We start from the raw sequence: 25,616 nt of genomic DNA, 5'->3' as shown, positions 1-25,616 counted from the left end.
CAATGACTGGGTCTCCCTTGAGTTTTTAACTCTCAGAGTTAGCTACATTGAGTGCTCAGCAATTCATTAATTATAGTTCAGGTTTCCCTACCCTGCTATTGGTTTCCTCAGAGTTTGTTACTCCAGTAAGTTGTGATTCTCTGTATTCACTGTTGATATCTCCAATTTGGGGAGCAACATTTTGCCCTGTGACCTCAGTTCTCTTTTGGATCTAAGAGTTGTTGATTTTTCAGTTTGTTCTTTTTTTTTTTTTTTTTTTAATTTGTTAACTTGGAGTAACAACTTTCAGCTTCTTCTTCTTCTTCTTCTTCTTCTTCTTCTTCTTCTTCTTCTTCTTTTTAGGATTTTATTTATTTGAGAAAGAGAGAGCATGGGTGAGCAGGGCGGGGAGGCAGAGGGAAAGAGAGAAGCAAGCTCCTTGATGAGTAGGGAGCCAGATATGGGACTTGACCCAGGACCCTGAGAGCATAACCTGTGCCTAAGGCAGATACTTAACCAACTGAACCACCCAGGTGCCCCAACTTTCAGCCTCTTAAAAGGTGTACTGGAAACCCAGAAGTGTTTTATTTATTTACCTTTTCATTACTGAAATATGAAGACTCAGTGATTCTGTGTGGATTGTTGCTGAGCCTCTTTCTTCTAGTGGTTCCCTCGGTTTGCCTTGTTTACTCTATTGGGGCTTACAGGAGTTATATGTCAATGGACTACATGTTCTCTTGACAGATGTGCCCTAGTATGTATGAAAGGTATGACAGTATGAATAAGTGGAATGGCTTGATCAGTTCTATCCTTTCTAATGAGAGTTTCCCAATCTGTCATTCAGTCACCCTACCCTTCTTGCCTTTGGTTCTTAATCTGACCACTCTTTCATTCCAAGATACAACCCCAAATTTCCCATTGATTTATCCAATTTTTATGGATTTTTTTTGCTTTTCACAATATTTGTAGTTTTACACACTGTTTTATGGACCCTGATTGTACCTTTTGCGGTGAGCACTTTGTAGGTTTTAAATAGTTGTTGTTTTACATCTTCTGTTTTTAGGATGATATCATCTGTTGGGACTAGGGTTAGGCTGAGGATTCAAATAAATATCTCTTTAACTTTTAGCCTTATGTTTTACATGTCTTTTCTTGTGAGTGGGCTCAAACTCCTCACTTCCTCTATTCCTTAATTTTTTTCCCTTAGCCTTTTATTCTGTGTGGGAATTCTAGTTCAATCAATATACTTTAGCCTCACATATTTTTTTCCACATAAGGAAGCATTTATTTGATGTTTAACATGAAGTCATGTTATACAAATAAATACTATGTTTATACAAATGAAATTTGTAAACAAATCTACATCAAATCATCACACAGCAGAAGGCAAAGTAAAAACAGAGAAGACTAATTGGTGGCCATATACAGTTGGACACAGTTGTGTCTTGTTCACTAGAAAGTCTTTTACAAAATAATCATCTTAGATCAACAGAAGACCAATCTTCAGTGTCATCCTGCGAGATGGGTTACTTTAGCAGTCTCCTCCACAGGACAGCATTTTCTGGTGTATGCCTTCTGCTCTGCCTGCAACATGTGACTCCCAGACATAGATGTGGTCAGGGTGACACACTGCCTGCAGTAAAGTTCCACTGTTTTCACCAACATCCTCCTATGGTTGGCACTTATTTTGGTGACTGCCAACCCCTCGAGAGGCCTTGCCATAAGTGCTCTGTGGTCTGTGGTCTGCATATCCCTGTCCACATCCATAGTTCCCATAGTTATACCCATTATAATCATAGCCGTGATAGTCCCTATAGCTTTGATCCCCACCATAGGCACTGTTGTAATTTCCATATTCTTGATCATAATAGTTATTAGATCCTTGGTTCCAGTTTTGGTCCTGATTTCGTCCACAACCCCTACTACCATCTGGTCCACCAGCTGTGGCACCTCTTCCTCCTTTTTGTTGTTGCTTTTGCTGCCTATATACCTCTTTGTGTTGTGCAACTTGGTTTCACACTTCCCAGAACCAATTTGGTGATAATCTGCACTCTAACAATTTCTTTACTGGCTCTTCATCTGTTTAGTGATGAAACAAAATCCTCTTCTTTCCCTTTTCTTTCTTTCTTTCTTTCTTTTTTTTTTCTTTTTTTTTTTTTTTGTATCATGGAAAGTTCAATATTTTCAATCTCCTGAAAAGGCTCCAAAATATTCTTTAATTTGTTCTTCAGAGGTATTTGGGCTCAAAATCCACTCATAAAACCCTTTTTGGGGGTTCTTTTCCTTTTAAAGCTTTGGCCCTTTTAGGGTCTATCAATTTGCCATCCAGTCTGTGTTCTTTCTTTCTTTCTTTTTTTTTTTTTAAAGATTTTATTTTATTAATTTGACAGAGAGAAATCACAAGTAGACAGAGAGGCAGCCAGAGAAAGAGAGAGAGAGAGGGAAGCAGGCTCCCCGCTGAGCAGAGAGCCCGACGCGGGACTCGATCCCAGGACCCTGAGATCATGACCCGAGCTGAAGGCAGCGGCCTAACCCACTGAGCCACCCAGGCGCCCAGTCTGTGTTCTTTCAATTCCAAAACCCATCATCCTGCTGACTTTTGCCTGCATTGATCTTGGATCCCTCTGTGAATTCCTCTATGTTGCTATACTTGTTTGTGTCTGTGGTGGCAGAGTTATAAATGGGAGGGTGGGAGTGGGGTGTGAGAGGCTTTTGGAGTGCAATCCAGTCCTGGCAGCAGTGGTGGTAGAGCATTGTGTGGATCTGGATTTAAATGTGAGCAAATGAGCTAGCCTCTCATATTCTCTTTTTTCAATGACCTTCTCACTGCCACCTTGTACCTTACCACTTCATGCTTAGTCTTCCATCTAATCTAACTCCTTTCAGTATCTCCCCATCCATATTCTTCTTCTGTGACAGTGGAATACTTTTTTTTTTTTTCTTAGTAAGGCTCCAGGCTGGGTGTGGAGCACAGCATGGGGCTTGAACTCCTGACCCTGAGAGCAAGACCAGAGCTGAGACCAAGAGTCAGATGCTTAACCTACTGAGCCACCCAGGCATTCCTACTTTTAATCTCAAGCAACAGAAAATTCAAGACAGATTTAATCAATGAAGTGATGTATTGGCTAATAAAACTAAAAAGACAAGGTGGGAGTCCAACCATGTCATCAAAGACCTGGTTTCTTTACCTTTCTCTGTTCTGCCTTCAGTTTTGTTAGCATGGCTTCAAACTTGGTTTTTCTTAAAAAGCCAAGCAAAACAAAAAAAAAAACCCAAACAAATCAAATCCAGAAATCCAAGTATTATGTTTCTATACTACCCTTCCCAGAAAGGAAGAGAGTGACCTTTTCTTGGTTCTTTCAGAGAAGTGAGAAGGCTGCTTTTCTAGAAACCCCTTTACTATAAAAGATACATTGCATGTTACTGGGAAAATTTAGCTCAGATGTCTTTCCTGAACCACCCTCCATGCCCCAGAAATGGAATGCACTATGTGGCTTAGGTGTGGGCTCCATGAACTGACCCTTTCCTTTTTCTTTCTTTCTTTTTTTTTTATATCATGGAAAGTTCAATATTTTCAATCTCCTGAAAAGGCTCCAAAATATTCTTTAATTTGTTCTTCAGAGGTATTTGGGCTCAAAATCCACCCATAAAACCCTTTGGGTTTTATGACCTGATCAATTTAAACCAATCTGAGACCATCCCTAGAGCTAGGGATGGTCTGATCAATTTAAACCAATCTGAAACCATCCCTAGAGCTAGAAGTTCAACTGGCTTCTACCTAAACATGTGAGGGAAGATAACATTTAGCTGAAAGTATGGAAACTCTGAGGAAGGAGGATGGGGGAAATGGATGCTAAGTGACAAAGAAATGCTCCCTGCTCTTGCACATGATTACTTCAAAAATGTGTAAAACACCATTTTTATTTTATTGCTCTGCTGCTGTAATCCAAGGACCAAAATCTGGCCTGCCACCTGTTTTTAGAAATAAAGCTTGTTGAAATACAGCCACAGTCATTTAAAAAGTATTATCTATGGCTGCTTTCAGACTACTGTGGAAGAGTTGAGTAGTTTTAACAGAGACCATATCACCTGCAGAACCTGAAATATTTATTATTTGGCCTTTTCAGGAAAAGTTTGCCGACCCCTGGCCTAGAAGATTAAATCTAAACTCTTGGATTTCGAAGCCCTCTATCCTCTATCCTTACTTTATTGATCTAATTTAATTGGCATTATGCACTGTATACAAACTCTCTAATCCAATCAGATTTTTTATTCACCCACTTCAAACACTGCAATTCAACCTCTGCTTTTTTTTTTTTTTTAATTTGTTCATGCTTTATCCAACCTGAAACGCTCTTCTTCAATCTTTACATATCTTTGAAGGCCCATCTCAAGTGTATGAAGTTTTCCATGTTACCTCTACCCACTCTGGAGCCTTCTCTCCTATATGTATTGTTTCTGTCACACTACAGTGCATTTTTGTCTACATATGTTTTATAAATATATGTATATGTCTTATCCACTCAATCAAATGAAATACTCCTGGATATGAGAGTCTTGGTAATACAATATATTTTTTGTACCCCTTACAGAATTTCAAGCAATGCTGGCCCAGAAGGCACTTAAGTAGGCACTTACTAGTCCTGTCATACTATCTCAGAACCAGAATTAACCCACTTCTTTGCACCCCACAATAATACCCTCATCCAAGCTCTGCCTACCTCCATCCAGCCTAATGCTATAGTCTCCCAAGTGGCTCTTGCTCCTTCTGGCCCACATAGTGAAGACACTGACTTTAAATGTTGAAATCAACTGATGTTATTCTCCAGCTTAAACTCTTCTGCCTGCATGACGTATCTCAGAATAAAAGTTGTGATCTGCCTCTGCCTAAATCTCCCCATCCAAACCCTCTCACTTGGCAGTGATCACTCAGCTCCCAGTTCTCTCAGGTCCTCTGCCTGGAATATTTTCCCTCCCTCCCAGGTCACAAACGTCTGGTTTCTCATACTTCTGCTCCTAGTTCTCTGCTCCTTTGCCTGACTACCCAGTCTATACTGCCTCTTGCCTCCTGTATGTCACTTTGGATCACATCATCTAATTTTGCCTTCTTCATAGCCCTAACTCAACAGACTATGTCTTGTTTATTTGTTTAACTGTTTCCCCTCTAAATACAAGCTCTGTTGAGTTTACCTAATTTGTTCACCAGTGTATTTCTAGCCCCTAGAGCAATGCCCAGTGCAGAAGAGGTATTCAGTAGCTCTTTGTGGAATAAATAAACAAAACAATCCATAGATTTATTTCCTTTTGAAATAACAAAGGAGAACTTTTATTCATTCCCATAAAAATGCATTTACTAACCACCTTCTTTCATGGTATTACCACTTAGGGTTTTGTACCAAGAAACTGTTCTTAGGGGTTATGTGAGTTTCCCAGGGCTGCCCTAATAAATTACCACAAATCAAATGGTTTAAAACAACAGAAGTGTATTCTTTCACTATTTGGGAGGCCAGAAGTCCAAAATCAAAGTGTTGGCAGAGTTGATTCCTTCTGGAAGCTCTGAAGGAGAAACCATCCATGCCTGTCTCCTAGCTTCTGGTGGTTGCTTAATCCTTGACATTCTGTAACTTGCAGATCCCGTACTCCAGTCTCTGCTTCCATCTTCACATCCGTTTCTTCTCCCACAGAGAAAGTGTGTTTTCTTCTGCCTCTTATATGGACATTCTCACTGGATTTAGGGACCGCTCTAATCCAGGAAGAGTTCATCTTGATTCTCAACTACTTACATCTGCAGTGATCCTGTTTCCAAATAAGGTCACATTCTGAGGTTTGGCATGGACATGAATTTGGGAAGGACACTATTCATCAGGGCTTTATAGTACAATACAGAAACTAATAGTCTACTCTTGTAGTTTAGTGCACACAGGTTGCTTTTTGGTAACCAGCAATCACTTCCCTTACCAGGAATAACCCAGTTTCCTATTGGGGAATTTTTTCTCTCCCTCTATTGGCAGTTTTGGTAGGAACATAAATTAATATACCTCATCTCATTGCAACTAAAGAGCCACATGTGACAGACAAAAGGGAAGACAGTTAGATTCTTGTGATGTTTTATTTTTTCAAGTTTGTATTTCTTTGTATTTTCATAACTTTTCAAGATATGGTTTCACTCCATAGTAAGTTTCCTTTGATTTTAGCACTAGAAATCTGTGAATGCCCAGAGTACATTAAGCAATCTGGACTCTTGGAACTTTTTTTTTCCTAAGATTTTATTTATTTGAGAGAGAGACAATCAGAGCAAGAGCAGGAGCAGGGGAAGGAGCTGAAGGAAAGGGAGAAGCAGACTCCCCACTGAGCAGGGAGCTGGCCACAGGGTTCAATCCCAGGATCCTGGGATCATGACCTGAGTTGAAGGCAGATGCTTTACCGGCTGAGCCACCCAGGTTCCCCTGGACTTTTGGAACTTTTAAACTTGAGTAGAGGTACACTGGGGTGGGAAGTAAAGGGAGTGCATACATTGGAACAGCAGCACCTTGAAAAGATCTGGAAATTGTTCTTGTTGCCTGGACTCCAAGAGCTGTTCTCATTCTTGTCTTGTGTCCAACACTGGCCCTCTAGCCTCCCATCTATCCTGTGAGCTCCTAGCTAGCACTCTGTTAAAGTCTCTTTTCGCTTAAGTTAGCCAGAAACCATTCCTATCATTACCAACCAAAGGAAATCAATTGTTATGCTGAGATACTGATATTTTTTTCAGTACTGGTGCAATTTTGCATATTTAGCTCTGAGTTCTGACATGCTGAGTTTACTACTACATGAGATACTACCTTCAAAATGTCAATTTCTTCCCAGCCCTACAAATTAGTGCGATTAAAAAGACAGCATTTTAGCATTTTTATTAACTTATTTATAACCCATCTTGTTCCAAAAGGATTTTATTGTGTTAAATTATCCTACAAAGGTAAAGCAAGAAAAAAATACATTCAAAATAAGTGAAAATGAGACAAAGGAGAATAAGGGTAGAAAAGTGAGATGGAGCCATGAGTGAACCTAATCCACGAAATGGTTACTGTGAACGCCCAGACAATAGGTAGAGGAAAGATGCAATAATATGACAGGGTCTACAGGCTACGGTTGCCATGGTATTTGGTGATAATATTTTCTACTTGAAATAATGCCTTCTCAACCTGTATTTCAGTTAAAAGAGCTTGCAGTCTCTCCATAGTAAAGTGGGGTCATGAGATAATTAAGCAACTTGCCAAATAGGACTGCCTAACCAAATGCCAGAAAACAGAATACACTTGTTCAAAGTCATTATGTTATCACTTTAAAGATGGTAAAAATATGCTGAGACATCTGCTTTCCATTTCTTTTTCTTTTGTTAATACTGCTCAAAATAATTTAAGCTGTAGTGTCTTTTTAAAAATTAATAATTTATTTTGCTTTATACAATATTAGGCTTTGGAAACCTTTATTTTATAAAATAGGTTGGGTTTTTTGTTTTGTTTTTTTTGTTTTTTACTAGTTGAAATGTTTAGGTTTAAAAAAAAATTTTTTTTTAAGTAAGGTCTAGACCCAGTGTGGGTCTTCAACTCATGACCCCAAGATCAAGAATTACATGGTCAGGGCACTTAGTTGTCTCAGTTTGGTTAAGTGTCTGCCTTCAGCTCAGGTCATGATCCTGGGGTCTTGGGCTGAAGTCCCACATTGGGCTCCCTGCTCTGCAGAGAGTCTGCTTATCCTCTTTCCTTTGCTGCTCCCTCCTGCTTGTGCACTCTCTCTCTCTCAAATACATAAATAAAAATCTTAAAAAAAAAATAGGGACATCTGGGTGGCTCAGTCATTAATCTGCCTTTGTTTCTGGTCATGATCTGGGGGCCCTGGGATAGTGTCCCGAATTGCACTCCTTGCTCAGAGGAGAGCCTGCTTCTCCCTTGCCCACTCCCCCTGCTTGCGTTCCCTCTCTCACGGTCTCTTTCTGTCAAGTGAATGAACAAAATCTTAAATAAATAAATAAATAAACAGAGTCTCTTAAAAAAAAAAAAAAAGAATTACATGGTATACCAACTGAGCCAGCCAGGCACCCCCAAAATTGAAATGTTTTAAATAGAATAGAGGAATTGGCTATTTAAAGAAACATATAGTCAATCTTTCTGCAAATCAGTCCTTACTTTTTTATTTATTATTTTAGTGCTGTGAAGTTTTCACATGTTATAGAAATGTTAGTTCCCCTCTTACAGTTTTTATAGGGAAGTGCAGCCTAGATTTTAAACGCAAACACTGCATAAAGATATTACTCATACATAGTAACATAGTAAACACAATCACAAGGTACTGATCTTCATTATTGTAAATGAAGATTTTTCCGTTTTAATATTTATTGCCTTTTTTCCCCCACCAACCGTTTTCCACAAAGAATCTGAGGTAACTATTGAATACATCACAAGTGCCACCTAGTGCTTTCTTTGAAAATAACTTTTTTTTTTTTTTTTTAAATTTTAAGAAACAAGACAAAACAAGATGTAGAAGGCCTGAACTCTCAGGACAGAGTTTGTTTAAATAGCCCTGCTTTCTAAAAAAAAAAAAAAAAAAAAGAAGTCTCCTTGTTTTCAATCAAAAAAGGCTTTGAAAGAATTCGGAAATGAGTTTCTTTGATAGTAATCAGATCACCCAATACTGCTTGGTTTTAATTTTGCATAAGTATAGATGGAATTAAGTAAAAGATGCTAAAGAAGGGGGAAATTAAGGCATTTCAATTAAGAAGTAGCAGCAATATTTTCAAAAAGTATTTTCATTCAGTTCCCAGTGGGAGCTGACATCCCACCGAAGCTCTAATTCCATCACCATTATTTTATACCCCAAGTCACTCTTATCTCCAATGTCCCTATGCTTAAGGCATTGAAACTTTGGCATCATAGCACCACCACCAGCCAAAGTCACCATCCCAGGCAGTAGCTGAGGGACCGTTGTTGTAGGACCCAGTGCTGGTGTCAAGAAAACAAACACAGGCTTTTGTCTCTACCATAAAAGAGCCTAATACTAACTTAGAGATAGGAAGAGAAATAGAAAGAAAAGGTGGAAAAGTGTGTGTGTGTGTGTGTAGTTATGAAACAGCAGTACTGATGAAAAGCTATCACCGGTTTTCCAGTTCACAGACCATCCCCACCCTCAGATGCCTTTCTGTTCTCTTTTCCTTCTCTATTGTCTGTTTATTCCTTCACTTCAAGTCTGGAAAATTGCAACAGACTTATCCTTCAGTTTCCTGCCTCGCCTACTGCCAGGCTAACATTACTAAAATGCTGCCTTTAACTCTTCATTCTTTTCCTTAAGAACTAATTACGGCTGTCTGTGCTCGCCAGACCATGGGCTTAAATCTCTGCGCCTAGCTTTGAAGGCCTTCTGTAATTTACATGTACTTTATTTGTTGGGTATATACCCCAACACTAAATTTTCATCCCAAAGGGCAGGTCTCTGTTTACTTTGGAACCAAAGGTCAGGCTGTACTTTCATTTCCTTTTTTGAATTGTATGGCTTTTTTCTCTGGTATTTCTACTTGCCCCCCCCCACCCTTTTTTTTTTAGTCTCTTGTATCATTTGCCTTTATGATATTAGTTACCCTATTACTTATGATCATTCCTATCCTCCACACACCATTTTTTCCCTGATGGCCTTTCTCATGGGCATGGGCATCACATTCTCCTCCAATATCTCCTGATTGTGCTTTCATTTTTTTTTTTTTTTAAGATTTTATTTATTTATTTGCCAGAAAGAGAGAGAGCATGAGTGAGCGCACAAGCAGAGGGCAGCAGGCTGAGGGAGAAGCAGACTCCTTGCTGAACAAGGAGCTCACATGATGTGGGATTCAATCCCAGGACCCTGGGATCATGACCCGAGCCCAAGGCAGACGTTTAACCCACTAAGCCACCCAGGCATCCCAATGACTGCTTTCATCTTGCTCCCTAGCAAGTTGCATTGGAACTTCCCTTTCTTGCTCTTTTGTTTTATTTCTCTGTTTCCTGGGTCACTGATCTTCCCCTTTCTTTTCTCCTTGTTTTGCTGCAGAATATTTTCAAGCAGTTTTCCAAAAATGAGCACATAACAGGGAAATGTTCCAAATGTCTGAAAATGTCTTTTTTCCATCTTCACACGTAATTCTGTTTGGCTAGGTACAATATTCTGGTTTATAACCATGTTAAAAATAAAAGTTGTGGGGGCGCCTGGGTGGCTCAGTGGGTTAAGCCTCTGCCTTCGGCTCAGGTCATGATCCCAGGGTCCTGGGATTGAGCCCCACGTCACGTGAGCTCCTTGTTCAGCCGGGAGCCTGCTTTCTCCTCTCTCTCTGCCTGCTTCTCTGCCTACTTGTGATCTCTGTCTGCCAAATAAATAAATAAAATCTTTAAAAAATAAAAAAATAAAAGTTGTGTTTTAGTACCTGGGTTGCTGAAGAGAAGTCTGATATCAATTTGACGCTTGTTCTTTTGTGATGTGGAAGATAAATAGGATAAATAACTGGTATCAAGTCAAATCTAACAACCCATTTTTCCATAGTGAAACTAAATCACACAGGTCTGCGTTTTGCTTTTAATGCTAACTCATGAAATTTCAGAGCCTGGCTCTGGAAATACAGAACTTCACAAATTTTTTAAAAACTCTAACAAGAGATGAAAAGATGTTTTCTGCTGCAGCAAAGGGAGAGATGACCTTCCTCGTGTTAAAACTTGGCCAAAGGATCCAGTGAGAAACGGTGTTAAATGTGAACTCTCACAAGGACATCAGTCTTATTTCCTATGTAATTGAATCTTGCACAAATATTCACAATTGCTAGAGCCCATACTGTCCTCTCTAATACAAATCTATTGTTGGAATTATCATTTGAACAAAGGAGTCTTGTAGATGCTAGACATTTTAGAAATTGTTGCCATGTAATGTGAACATAACTTTTAATGACACTTGTAATTCTGTCTTACTTGTTAAGACTTGTTAAGATGGTCTTATTTGTTGCCCTGGTGCTAATATTCTAGTCAATGCTTATGTTCCCAAGTGGTATAAATGTTGTCATAATTATTTTATCAAATCAGAAGAAGATCCTTGACTCTCTGCTCTTCCTGTTTGCATAGTGTAAAAAGAAAATTCTACTGTGCTAGAACGCTCCATATAATAAAGTTTGGTTTCATTTACATTTCCACATTGGATATCCAGTTGCTTCAGCACCATGGACCAAAGTGACAATTTCTCAAACCAATAGTAGTTGGTTTTATACGATATTTCATTTCTAATACTTGAGGGCTATTCAAAATATGTGACCTTTTCAGTAATTTGCAACACGAACATGTATCATTTCAATGAGCTTCAGGAACTTTGTGAGGGGAGAAGAATATTTGATAGCTGTATAAAAAGGCAAAGTGGCTGTTCCTTTGATTAAAAATATCCTACTTCCCCCCTCCAGACACACATCAAGGTCCAGGAGGACCATGTCCCAGAATATTCTTCCAAAGATGGTGAAAATCTTCCTGCCCCAACCAAAAGTATTTTCTATATTACCAAGTATTAAAACTTAACTATATCCATTGCTATTTAGAGTAATCAGTTCTAAGACATAGAACAATAGAAAAAACCAATATTGTGGAAAGGAAACTTTCCTCAGATCCATGTGAACATCCATATCATCCTTGAAAGTGATCAAATAGACAATGGATAAATGGAACCGAATAGAGTCCAGAAATAGAGGATCACTTGATTTATCACAGTGTTGCCAATATATGGTACGGGTTCAGAGGATGCTTGCATTTTTAAATTGGATAGACATTATCAAATTATGCACCAGAAAACTTACACTAATTTCTGCTCTCACTAACATGGTTGGAGAGCACTTCATGGCCTATGCATGTAAATGTTCAAGGATGTTTGAAAAGAATGGATATTCTGTTTATTGAGCACAGAGTCCTCTTTCTATGTGTGTATATAATGCAATGCATTCATTATTCAAGCAACAAGTATTTACTGAATGCCTCATATATTTTAGGTACTGCTCTAGGCCCTTGGGATTTGGCTGAAGGCAAAATACCTACTTTCTTGGAGCTTACATTCTTGGGGGGAGGGAGACAGACAATAAACAGAAAAATAATATTTTATAGGGTTCTAAGTTGCATGAAGGAAAAACCCAGGAAGATAAGGGATCAGAGAGAGACTAAGGATGAGGGCTCTAGTTCACATGGGAGAGAAGGAGGAAGCCTCTCCGCAGAGGTGACTTTCATGAGGAGAAGGAGGAAGCCAAGCAAAATCTGAGAGGAAGGTATGTCCTAGATAGAAGCTCAGGGAGTGTGAAGGTCAGGAAAGTGGTTGGTGTGGGAGAGACTCAGAGATAGGCCAGCATGGCTGGAGAATGTAGTATTGATACTTAGAGAGGTAGGTAGGGATTAGATCATGCTGGCCTTGTTGCTTATAGTAAGACATTCAGATTTCGTTACATTGTGATGGGAAGCCATAAAGGGTCTTCAGCACTGATGTGGGAAGTAACTGGGGGAGGTAAAGGAAGCAAAAAGACATTTAGTTGTGATCAGAGGGACAGTAGCTTGGGTTAGGTGGTAGCTGGAGAAGTGGTGAATGTGACCAAAATCGGGGTTCATGTGGATGCTAGACCAGAACTTGCTGATGGCTTGGATGTTACAGGGGTGCGGCCAAGGGAAGGAGAAGAGCAAGGGGGATTCCTAGGTTTGGGGCCTAAACAACTGGGTAAGTGGTGTGGTACCAGCTGAGATAGAGATGGCTGGGGAGGGAGACGATGAGGGCAGTGGAAGAAAATAGTGTGTGTAAGTGTCACAACCCAGTGTGCACCAATAGACAAACAGATAAACAAAATGTAGCATCCCCATTCAATGAAATAGTATTGAGCTATGAAAAGGAATGACATACTGATACAGGCTACAACATGACTGAACTTTGAAAACATGCTAAGTGAAAGAAGCCAGACTCAAAAGGATTCCATTTAAATGAGATAGCCAGAATAAGCATATCTATAGGGTCAGAAGGTAGGTTAGTATTTGCCAGGTTGGGGAAAGGGAAACAGGGAATGACTGGTTAATGGAGGTTTCCATCTGGGGTGGCAAAAAAGTTCTGGCGCTCGACAGTTAAGGTGGTTGCCCAACATTGGGAATGTACTAGATGCTGTGGACTTGTCCACTTGCAGATGGTTACTGTGGTAAATGTTGTGTACAGGTTCCATTGATCATTCTATAAGGATTTTAGGGAGTTGAATTCCTGCTGTCCAGGTATTATTTTAAGTGCTGAGATTCAGTGGTGAATGCAGTTTAATACTGGAATCTTACTTTCCAGTAACTCTTAACTCTCTGGATGCTCTTTCAGTATGTAGGCAAAATATTCCCACATATTCCTGAATATAACAAATGAACCACCACCTTCTTTTTCTTAAGGTGGAATTTTTTTCTGATCTTGTTTTCTTTCCAGTCAGGTCTGTTTGTTTTTTTAGTTTAGTTTTGTTTTTTTCATCTATTTGACTCGCATGATGTTGGTTTTCCTTCATGTGTGGTGATTCTGTGTTATCCTTTTTTTTTACAAATGAAGAACTAGGTCAATTATTATTCATAAGAGGCTTAGATTTTATCTGCTTTTGTGTGAGTGTGCTGACAGGCCTTTCCTCTGAATGCAAGATCTGATATAAATTCTACATAGGTATGTAGGGACTGTCCCCAGGAAGTATTTGCTTAAAGATAAATGGGTGTAGAACAGACAGGTAGAATATTTTTTATCAGTAAGAATTCTTTTTTCTTTTTTCTTTTTTTTTTTTTTTGGTTACAAATTTTTATTTTACTTTATTTTTATTATTAAAGTATAATTGACATACAGTATTGTATTCGCTTCAGTATTATATTCGCTTCAGTGCTCATCACGATAAGTGTAGTCACCAACCATTACCATACAACATTATTACAGTATTGTTGGCTATATTCCCTATGCTGTACTTTTTATTTCTGTGATTTGTTTATATCATAACTGGAATTTTGTACCTCTTAAGTCCCTTTATCTATTTCACCCATTTCCCTACCCACCTTCCCTCTGGCCACCACCAGTTTATTCTCTGTGTTTAATGATTTTAACACGAATACCTTTATTGAATTATATCACTTTAAGTTTACAAATCTAGGGGCACCTGGGTGGCTCAGTTGGTTTAGTGTCTAACTTCCACTCAGGTCATGACCTCAGGGTCCTGGGATGGAGCCCACGTCAGGCTCTGCACTCAGCAGGGAGTCTACTTGTCCCTCTCCCTTTCCCCCTCCCTCCACTTGTGCTCCTCTCTCTCTCTCAAATAAATAAAAGCCTTAAAAACTAAATCTACAAATCTAGAAGTCATTATATAGTGTTATGAATAAATAATATTTGTGTTATATTTATAGGAAACATTCAAAAAGTTGCTTTTTGTTTGTTTTTTTTGAGAGAGCGAGCAGGGTGAGAAGGGGCAGAGGAAGAGAGAGAGAGAATCTTAAGTAGGCTCCACGCCCAGCTCAGAGCCGGACACAGAGGCCCATCTCATGACCCAGAGATCATGACCTGAGCCACAACCAAGAGTCAGATGCTCAACCAATGGAGCCACTCAGGCATCCCCAGAAAGTTTTTTAATAACTACTTTGAATTTGTTCCTTCCAAATTTCGTGTAGATCTCTAGAAATGTATTATTATAAAGCAAATTCTAGCTTCAGAAAGGAACATATTGCTTTAGCTTATCTTTTTTTTAATTGAAGTATATTTAACATACAATATTATATTAATTTCAGGTATACAACATAGTGATTCAACAATCCCATACTTTACTCAATGCATACCCCACACAGTAAGTATAGTCATCATGCAACGTTATTACAGTATTACTGACTATATTTCCTATGCTGTGCTTTTCATCTTCATTACTTATTTATTTCATAATTGGAAGTTTGTACCTCTTAATCCCCTTCATCTATTTCACCCATCCCCCACTGACCTCCCCCTGGCAACCACCAGTTTGTACTCTGTATTTAAGAGTCTGTTATCAGTCAGAATTCTTGATTATAAGTAACAGAAACTAGCTCTGGATAATTTATGCAGCAAGATCACTTATTGTCTGGCTCTTGAGTAGCTTGCAGAATTGATCTGAGGGTTGAACATCAGGCTTGGAAAAATGAAGAACTAGGAACCAGAGGAGCCACAGCCAAGGATACTCTGCTAGAACAGTCTGGTTAGGTCATAGCTGCCAGCCTTTGTTGGTATCCTACTGGAATCACATTCCTGGTGGAACAACTAGTACTCCCATTGCCAAGCCACAAAGCAGGGTCATCTGCCAGGTGTCCAGTAACCACATGTGGTTGGCAGAAAAATGGCCCCAAAGATGCCCATGGCCTAATCCCTGAAACCTGTGAACGTGTTCACTTACATGGCAAAAACAATTTTGCAGATGTGATTAAGTTAGATAATTTGATAGAAGAAAATTATCTTGGATTATGGAGGTGGGTCCAAATATGTGATTCCTTAATAAAGTAGAGAAGCTGTCGAACAGGTGATCAGAGGGCCTGTGACTATGGAAGAAGAGTCAGAGAGATGCGGCACTGCTGTCTTTGAGGGTAGAGAAGGGGGCATGAGTTAAGGAATGTGCTGGAAAGTGCAAAAAATAAATTCTCCCCTCGTCTCCCAAAAGGAACGCTAACACCTTGATTTTAGCCTGGGACTTCTGTTGTACAGAATTGTAAAAATAATGAATTTGTGTTGTTTTGAACCACTAAGTTTGTGGAAATTTGTTATGAAGCAATGGAAAACCAGTACACCACACATTTGTGCTATTTCCCTGCCATGATGCTCTAGTAAGGAAGGTTTTACTCTGGTGGCTGGCTGGGCACATTTCCTTCCTTGCAGAGCTACCTTGTCACCGCCCAACACTTCCTCCTGCCGTTCCGTCTCCTACTACTGATGTTTTCCAAACACTACTGATGTTTTCCTTCTGCCACAGTTTTGGGACATAAGAAGGCAATGGGCCCCTTGTTCTGGATACAGTTCTCTAGTAAATTATCCTCATGGTTGATACAGAGCGTTTTCCTCTACTATTGTAAATGTCCCTCTGAGTGTGGAATCTTTCTGGATTTGCTCTTGTCTTCTCATTCCCATTTTAATAATTTATTTGGTTTGTAATCTGCAGCCAGTTTGGGGATGTGATTTTGCTTCATGCTTGGCAATGTTGATTTCATCTAACTTCTATCTTCCAGATATTTCAAATATTTTCTGATAATAGTATCCTCGTTGACTAGAGCTGTGTGGATTTCTTCTTTAAAAACACTTTTCTCTTTCATTGTAAGAAAATTGGAGAGGAAGGGAACATGGTCTTATGAGCTCAGTTCACCATCTTGATCCAATCATTGCCTGTTATGTAGGTTGATTATTCTGTCCTTGGGGCTCAGACAGAGTCCAAAAGACTAGAAAGTTCCCCCAAAGAGTGGGCTATATAGTCTAGTCTCAGCAGCAAGTACTGGTAGAAAGGGAGATTCATGATGGGTTAGCTCTAGGGAAATCCAGGAGGGAGCAGATGGAGCACAGGGGTTGGGAGGACCCAGGGGGGCCATAGGGAAAATTCTTAATAGAAAAAGAAAAGACAGATCCAGATTCAAAACCCGATTTGCTCATTGCCAACTGTGTAACCTAGGCAAGTTTAGCTTCTGTGAGCTTCAGTGTCTACACTTGTAAAATGGGGCACAATACCATCTATCAGATAGGGTTCCTGCAAGGATTCAAGGAAAATAATGTTGGTAAAGTGCTTACTGTAGGCTTTGCATATAATAATATGGCGTATTTACTGAGTGCTTTTATATGGCTTACTCTTGTTTAATTTTCATTTTGAAGCCCATTATACAGATCAGGAAACTGAGGAATAGCGAATTTAAGTAAGTGGCAGAGCTGGGATTTGAACCTGGGCAGTCTGGCTCTGTCAACTCAGCATCTCTACACAGTGCAGCGGCTTCCTCCTAGGAGAGCACTGTTGGGCTGAATGCTCTTCTTTGGCTCTTTAAATTCTGTGTGCATTTATAGCATAGGGAGCCAGATTAATTTTGAGTCAGTAAGAGGACACTAAGTGACCAGTAATAGGCAAGCTGGAGCTAGCAGAATTTTGTAGGTTATTGTTTAGTGTCTGTGTCTGGTGGCTTCTTTGCTTGTATTATTTATTTATTTTGCGGAGGTAATATTTACATAACAGTAAAGTAGACATATCTTAGGTGTACAGCTCAATGAATTTTCACATATGTACTCACCTGTATAATCACCATACAGAGCAGGATACAGAAGGTTTCTAGCCCTCTGGAAGGTTCCCTTGTGCCCACCTGCAGTCAATATCTGGCCAAAGGTAATTGTTGTACTAACTACTATCATTATGGGTGAGTTTAATCTGTTTTTGAACTTTGTGTAAATGGACAATAACCGTTTGGGCCCTCTCCTGTCTGGTTTCTTTTACTCATTCTGTTTGGTTTTTATTTTGATAAAGAGCCAGTTGCATAGTAGGCCGTGAATCTGAGCACATGACCACAGTCTGTGGATAGAGAGCTACGATCTCCAACATGACCCTCCAGGAGTACAGCGTTCTGCGCATCTCAGTACCAGCCGTGGGGTATGAGGAAGAAGAGGAGACGCCTGCGCTTCTGGATGGTAGAGCTGCCATGGGCTCAATGCCTTGTGAAGATTCTCGGGACTCCCCGGACCCCCGGGGTAAACTTTCCTGGTGTGGAACGTGAATGTTACTTCCTTTGCTCTTTCTGGGGTTCCCCATGAGCCAGGTTTTAAAATGGGTTTTAAAACCTTAGTTTGGTGGAGGGTGGCACATTCTTTGCTGTGGTGCCCTGGCACACTTTGGATTGCTCTATTCACTTGGGTGCGATAAATGTCCACACCTCCCTTCTGCCTCTGGAGAAGCCATCTTCTCAGCGTGGGGGCCTGTCTTCCCTGGGAAACACTGCCTTCCATCTTCTCCCTTTTGAGGATAATTTCAGTTTCTTTTCTTGAAGAACCAAGAACTCTCAAAGTCTTGGTCGTGACCTTTTCTAGGATAGCTTTTGAAACAGACATTCTTAAAGCTCTGACACCTGAGCACAAGACCATTCTGAGTCTCAGAACAAAAAGGTTACGTTTCCTTCCAAAGAGGGCAAGAAGGGGAATATCACTTTTCTTTCTATCAAATAAGCCTCTCCAGAAACAAGAACAGGGCACAAGTGACTATGCCCATAATCCATCCTGTCCCAACAGCATGGGATTCCTAATCCGCCCTCTGTGACTAATCACCGAGAACCTGGCAAAATTACACGTAGTGTCAGCCCATTTCTTCAATGACAAGATGGTGCTGATGTCAGCCTTAAAGGGCATTGTCATTGGTAAATGGAAGTAGCTATCTGAGAGCTTGATACATAGGGTGTTCATAAGTGTGTTTTCTTTTTGTCTGTAGGAGGAATTGCTTATACGGAAGTATGAATATCTTAAGTTAGGTGACCCAGATTAAGGGCTCTGAGATTAGGGAAGTGATGCACTTTGCCAGGTAGGTGGGAAGCAGGGTAGGGCTCACAGAGGCTTCCTCCCCTCCTCCATGGTTCCGAGGAGATAAGTGGTATGACTTAGAAGGTACTGAATGGTACCTTGGTGCTCTCAGTGGTAGTGTCTGAACCTGACTGATCGTTAGAATTATATGCACAGGATGAAAACATTCCTACCCCGGTCCCTTACCTTCTCCCACCCTGGCCGAAGATCTGATTCAGTAGGGCAGGGGAGATGAAAACGTTTATTAAAGAAAAGTCCCCCCCCCAACAACAACAACAACAAAACAAATAAAAAAAGATATACCTACTTGTGATCTCTGTCTGTCAAATAAATAAATAAAATATTAAAAAAAAATATAAAGTCCCCTGATGATCAGTTAGATTTGAAGGTTACCGTTCTAAGATATATTTCTGTCTGAAAGTCCAATAGTTTAAAATATCTCCATATTATCTCGGGGCGTAAAAAGAGGACAGGGAAATTCATGGTCACCTTGCCTATCCAGAAGGAAAAAAAACTTTTGTGGAACTGTCTAGATTAAATAGACTTTGTCATATACATTGTAAAGCTTGAATTTTTTTTTTTTTTTTGCCATGACAAAATTTTCATCAAGGAAGAAGAACAAAACCTACCAGTACCTTGTTTGAGTAACTGGTATCACCCTCATTCCAAAACACTTTTACTAGGCTACACCTTTAATTGGGAGTTTTTATTACATTCAAGTAAATTAGGATGATCAGGCATGCCTGAAACCTTTTCTCTTTCCTGTATCACCTCCCTAGTTTCTGCTATTGAAGGCATTTTAATACCTTCCTCTTTAAGATGTACCCTCTGAGCCTTCTGATGAGACAGAATATGAGGATGATAGACCCCTTGGACTGTGAACTGGTAACTGAGGATGTCTTTCCTAGATGCTAGATTAGATCAGCACATGGAGAGTATGGGAATTCAAATTTTGATGGAAGATGGCTTGGGGAGGCGAATGGAACAATCTACCTTTCTAGTTATGTTTTATTACCTGTTGTTTAATCAAAAGCTTGATTTGGGAATTTATAATTGAATTTGGGAGCACTGAAAATTTAGAGAGAGGGCAGAATGGAGAAATGTTCAGGGAAGCCAGAGGGACATGAGCATAGTACAACCTAGGTAGAGAGTGAAGAGGGACAGAGCCAGAAAGCAAGAAGATCGTGGAGGCAGAAAGATACCGAAAAGAAACCGTATTTCCTTCAGCACCATATGGGTCTTGCTGGGCAAGTCACATCCCAACTTTTCTCCACCTCGGGTCATTATTTCATCCTGGTTGAATTGAGAGCCAAACTAATTTTTTTTTCTTTTGCATGTTTTGTTTCTGTTTTGTTTGGAGCTGGTTTTAATATGATTCAAGGAGAAGTCTAGGAGCTGCTTAGATATAGCCAGGAAAATAGCTAAATGTATCAGACTACAGTTTTGTCTTATATTGTTTAGATGCCTTATAGGGAGCCATGCTTATGGATCTTTTACAGGCAGTCTGGAGTTTGGACAAGTCTTCAACACTCTTTTTTTTTTTTTAAGGAAGTTTGAATACTGGCCTGTGCTGTTTAGTATGTATGTACGTGTGTGGGGGTGTGTTTTGCTTTTTTTTTTTTTTTTGGAGGGTTGAGATAACAAAGTCCTGTTGGAGCAAAACTGGCTTATACCTGTTAAGAGATTTGATATTTGGTTTTGCTGTCATTTACAGCAAGCAAATGAAGCTTAAAAAGTAGGTTTCTTGGTTCTAAGGGCATTAGACTGATACCTTCTCAAAATGAACAGAGTCTTTACTGAACATGAGTATATGACTGTAAGGCTTCAGACACCAACTTTAATGTCAACGACACATCACTAGAATTTTATTTTTGTCTAAAAATATTTTGTTTAGGACCACATGGGCTAGAATGAACACTCTATGACCTGATAACACTATTTCAATGGGAAGGCATTGCTTTTGGGGGGAGTACTTAGTTTAGAATAGTCAGGAAGGCTTTTCTCCACTTTCTGAAAATAATAATGCAGATAGTGGGAGTACTTAATTCCAGATTGCCGGTGTGAGCATGCTCTGAGACATCCTTGGCAAGGCCACTCTGAAGAGGCAGATGGTCCATTCCCAGTAGACCTAGGTGCATGTCACCATCAGTCAGTTCCTGCCCTCGACTGTGAAAGCCCAGTAGAGGTTCAGTGGTCCAAATGGTTGACTAAGTTAGGAGAATTGTTTACCTGACCACTCCTTTTTCCTTCTTTTTACTCTTTTCTCATTTCTTTTATTTTTTTAAAATGAAATACATAAAAATTGCTAGGGGGCACCTGAGTGACTCAGATGGTTAAGCATCTGCCTTTGGCTGAGGTCTTGATCTTCAGGTCCTGGGATCAAGCCTCACCTTGAGCTCCCAGCTCAGCAGGGAATCTGCTTCTCCATCTCCTTCTGCCTCTTCCCCTGCTTGTACTCTCTGTCTCTCTCAAATAAATAAATAAATCTTTAAAAAAAATACTATTAAAAGTCAGAATACAGAATTGTAAATGAGCCCATATTTATAGATCCCCCAGCTTCCCAGTTATTATTACTCATAGCCTATCACTCCCCCACCTCACTCCCTACTCACACCTGGATTATTTTGAGGCATTTGAGGTAAATCTCAGATATCATATAATTTCTGCTGTAAGTCCGTCAGCATGTGTCTCTAAAAGATACGGACTCTTTTAAAAAATGTAACTACAATACCTTTATCACTCCTAGAAATATTGACAAAAATTCCTTAATATCATCAAATATCCAGTCAGGTTTAAATTTCCTTTGATCACTTCTGGATTTTACTGACTGCTCCCATGTGGTGGTATTTAATGAGTTCCTCTGTTTCCTGTACTTCCTATACGCTGAGTGTTAGCCAAATTTGAGGATTGACACCAATGCACCTAGGATGGTAGGATGGAAATGTGAGAAGAGTCCAGGTCCTCCATGAATCATTGAGCCACTGAACTAGCCAACCAATAGCAAATGCCACACCTCTCAAACTTATCTTGTGAGGTTGTAAATTTAACCCATTTTTAGTTGATCATTTGCAGCCATAAACAACTGATACACCAGTTACATTCAAATGAATCTTCTATGTTTCTGTTTTCCACTTAAAGTCCTATTGTAGAGAGAAAGAAGAAAGAACTATAAACCTAGAACTAAAATGATGATACAGATAGCTCGAAACATTGAATGGTTAAAATAAACTCATGATGTCATGTTTTAAGGAAAATCAGCTTTTGCTAAGATTAAGTTGAAAAAGCACACAACAACTTAAAAGTACAGATGGAAGCCTGGAAACTTCTCTATTGGTGATAGGAATTGGAGTTAGACTATTTTCCAAGGATTATTCTCCAAATACGTGACTAAGAGTTGATTTTGAGTGTTGGCAACAAAGGGAAGCTTTCCTCCTATTACATTACCCTGAACATGACTTTCTGAATAAGTAGGAGAATTGGAATTTCTGAATCTCCTCCTTTGCAACAAAGCAATTCCCAAGTTTCAAATTGAATACACCAGATGAGAAGGCAGAGTGATGAGGATTTAATTAAAAACAATAGTATGAGGTTTGAATTCTGTTGAGGAAGCAGTCATAGAACTGAACAAGTAAAGGGCAGCTGACAGTCTGTCCTGTGTTTGCCCCTACTTCTTGTATTTTGCATTCCCAGACTGTGTTGTTTGGAAGCAAAGCTTCATTGTTTTTTTTTTTGTTGTTGTTTTTTTTTTTTTTGGTTAAGTAGATTACACCTTTGTCCTTGCAGATGAGGTGCTGACAGCAAGGGTTCCAGGAAACCCTCTCGAAACAAAACGCTCTTTGTTTTGTGTGAGGAAGCTCTGGCTTATAAATGGATGACATCAGTCGGCTTCCCATCCACTCCTCTGGATCCCTCAACGTACAGAGACACATTGTTAATGACTTTCACTCTGAACAGCTGCTGGCTTCACTTACTGTGAAGATGGTGATCAGACATCCCAGATTTCAAGTAATCTGTTCTGTTTTCAGACCACCTGTCAGGTTATCCGCCCTGGCGTTTGATTAGAAAAATATCATCGCTTTCAGTATGGCACAACCCCTTCTAATTTCTCTGTCCACTTGGAACTTTTCCCCACATGTCTTATTGTTTTGGATACCTCTTTAGGTGGTGTCCCTTCTCCTTTGTCAATAAGCAAAATTCCCACATGTGTCTTCAGTGGAAATATCCTCTTTTTAGGGATCCTGCCGAGAAGGGATTCCAACTCAGTCCATACTAAAATTAGACTAAAATGAGTCAAGTAGGATCCTACCTCTCTGTGGAAAGCTGCCTGATTACTAATTTTGAGTGAGTTAAATGTTTATTACTGGAATAAAGATCAAAGCCTTTAAAAATGCATCATAAATGATGCATTTGAACAGGTAAACATAGCTTGGAAAACCACTGAAAGGAGGAAGTCAGGGTTAGAGTTCAGTCTCAAAGATTAACAGCAAAGAGCAACTTCAGAGCCCACTGGGGTGCTGTCTGCAGGTGGAGACCAGGTGATGGACTCACTGACAATGTGGCTTGGAGAACATGCTAGAATCTCTAGTGTCTTCTATGTACTTAATGCATGAAGTGCTTAGGAAACATTTGCTGAACTGCATCAACAAATAACGTTTACTTGGATCTACTGTGTCTGCTACACCAGATAAAAGCATTTGCAACCATCTTTTCTAGTTCGGGGTGTCAAAGCATGCCTGAAGTGCCACAAAGAATGTCTGTACTTGATACTTTTTCAGGGAGGTAGGGCTTTGATTTTCCTGATTTTTTTTTTTTTTTAACCTGACTTTGTAGCAAGAATATTAGAAATAAAATTTAGGAGAAGACAGACAATCCTTGGGTGTAAGGAGATTGGTGATGGCTTGGACAGCTGAATAAATAACATTTATTTATCTGGCTCCCTGGGCCTTACCCAAGCCTTTTTACAACTAGCAGGTGTTTTATAGACACATTTTTCTATGAAGTAGTCAAACTGTAAACAGAGTGAATCCTGAATGATTATCATGCCTTCAAAAAGCCAGAGATGGAAGAGAAGAGCAGCAGCACCGCCATTTTCCCAAGAGAAACATCTTTTGTTTTTGTCTTTGGAAGCACAGGACCTAGGGTTTGAGGGCAGATTTGGGGCTGTGGACATAGCGCCATATGGGGACATATAGCCCCATAGCTATACTTTCAACCCATCCTGATCATGGGTTCTGCGTAGGTACATCCCGCACACGTCAAGGAGGCGTTCTGGAAGGAAACTGCACCCATGCACCCCAAGCACCGTCCCACAGCGTTACACGCATACGATGGTAGGTGCTCAATAAATGGTTCTTAGGTAAATAAAGCATCATATATTGTTTAACAATATTTGTGAACAGTCTACTACTCCTTCATATTGAGAAGTTTCTTGGGTCAAGGATTAAATTTTATGCACCCAACTATCTCTTGGTTGAAAGATATCTGCCCTTTATGTTTGTGCCTGAGTGAGTGGAGGAGGGGCACAATCATGAAAACCATGGGAGCCTGTGTGTGAACCTCTGTGCCATATCAGCAGTGTTGCTTACTTAGCAACAGAAAGGGTCTCCCACTTCCTTTAAAGGCCTCACAGACTGTGAGGGAAGAGTTAGATTCATGGGAAGAGTTAGAAAAGGACCTGAGAGACTTTTAGGCCAGACTCTATTTTATCAGTGAAAAAATTATGTTTAGAGAGATGGAACAAATTTCCCAAGGTCATATGGCTAGTCTTTGGCAAAGTCAAGAAAAAATTTGAGTCTCCCTGAAAGCCACTTTTCTTTCTGAAGTATTTATTTTAATTTAAAAAAATTATTATTTTTTTTTAAGAGAGAGAGAGCATGCATGTGTATGAGTGAGCAGTGGGGCAGGGCAGAGGGAAAGGGAGAGAGAGAAGCTTAAGCAGGCTCCACACAACATGGAGCCCGACATGCGGCTCCATCTCATGACCCTGAGATCATCACCTGAGCTGAAATCAACAGTCAGACATCGATGTCAGACACCAACTGAGCCTCCCAGGCTCCCCCTTTCTGAAGTATTTTAAAGTTTTATCTAAAAGATTTTCATTTCTGGGCTATATGTATGTCCCCAAATAGTTGTAAAATAAATTATTCCTCAAGAAAACTCTAAGAGCTTTTAGCTAGTTATTTCCCATATGACACATTTCAAGGTGTTAAATAAGAAGTTCTCACTGAGCCATCAAGATAAAATATATGACAAGCAAAAGAAAGGAGCCATAAAGGGATAGAAATCTTCAAAGGGATTATCCAAAAAGTGATTACATGACTCAAATCCTTTGCCTACATTCTAGGTAGAAAGAGGGGCTCAATACACAGCATCCATCTTCCCCACCCAGGTTCTGAACAAACTGGGACACAAAATGAAAGGTAGCAGCTAGGGGCCTGAATCTGCCCTTTGTTACTAGAAGACACAGAGCTGGAGGTTAGGGCTTAGTGTGGCACCAAGGGCAGCTGGTCCCCGAACCCCAGGCTGAAGTTCTGAGCAGAAAAGATACACAGCTGATGGGAGGACCAGTGCTAGAGGAAGGTGGGGGGTGGGTGGGTGGCCAGGCTAAGCTTTCCCAAGGAGTGAATAGTGTTAGTAAGTGGCCTCAGGGTGCAGGACTCTTCCCAAGCATGGGGAACAGTTGTTGCCCATAACAAAATATCAGGGGGTTAAGGATTGGGTTGGAAGATAGGTGAAGAGGGTTTTTCTGAAGGGTAGTCTAAAAGCCTCTCTCACCCCAAAGTTGCCTTCTCACTGAAAATTCTTAATTCAGAGAGCTTTACACACATCTGCTGCTTGGAGCGGACTTGTGACTGAGTGGGCCAGCACTGGGGGATGGGCAGGGAGAAGGAGGGAGAAAAGAGGGTAGGGAGAGGAGAGGAGGAGGCACTGGGAAGGGAGGAGAAGAGGAGGGAAGGGGTAAGGGAGGAGGGAGAGGGAGAGAGAAGAGGCGAGGAAAGGGGAAAGAAACTTAGCTCCTGTCCAATAGGGCCACCTAGAGGAGCTCTTAGGCTTCTGCAGGGAGCAGCAGGAGTTGGGAAAGGAAGCTGAAG

The 25,616-nt window shown here is 40.2% G+C and overlaps 1 pseudogene; it reads right to left on the bottom strand.

Moving 5' to 3' along the window:
* Nucleotides 1–1,648: 1,648 nt before the first annotated feature.
* On the bottom strand, nt 1,649–17,373 carry LOC101673661 (annotated as a pseudogene).
* Between the last annotated feature and the right edge of the window lie 8,243 nt (nt 17,374–25,616).

The sequence above is a fragment of the Mustela putorius genome, unplaced genomic scaffold (assembly GCF_011764305.1).
Source record: "Mustela putorius furo isolate JIRA1106 unplaced genomic scaffold, ASM1176430v1.1 tig00003869_pilon_pilon_pilon, whole genome shotgun sequence".
NCBI classification, from domain to species: Eukaryota; Metazoa; Chordata; class Mammalia; order Carnivora; family Mustelidae; genus Mustela; species Mustela putorius.
This window is presented reverse-complemented; position numbering and strand designations above follow the sequence as displayed.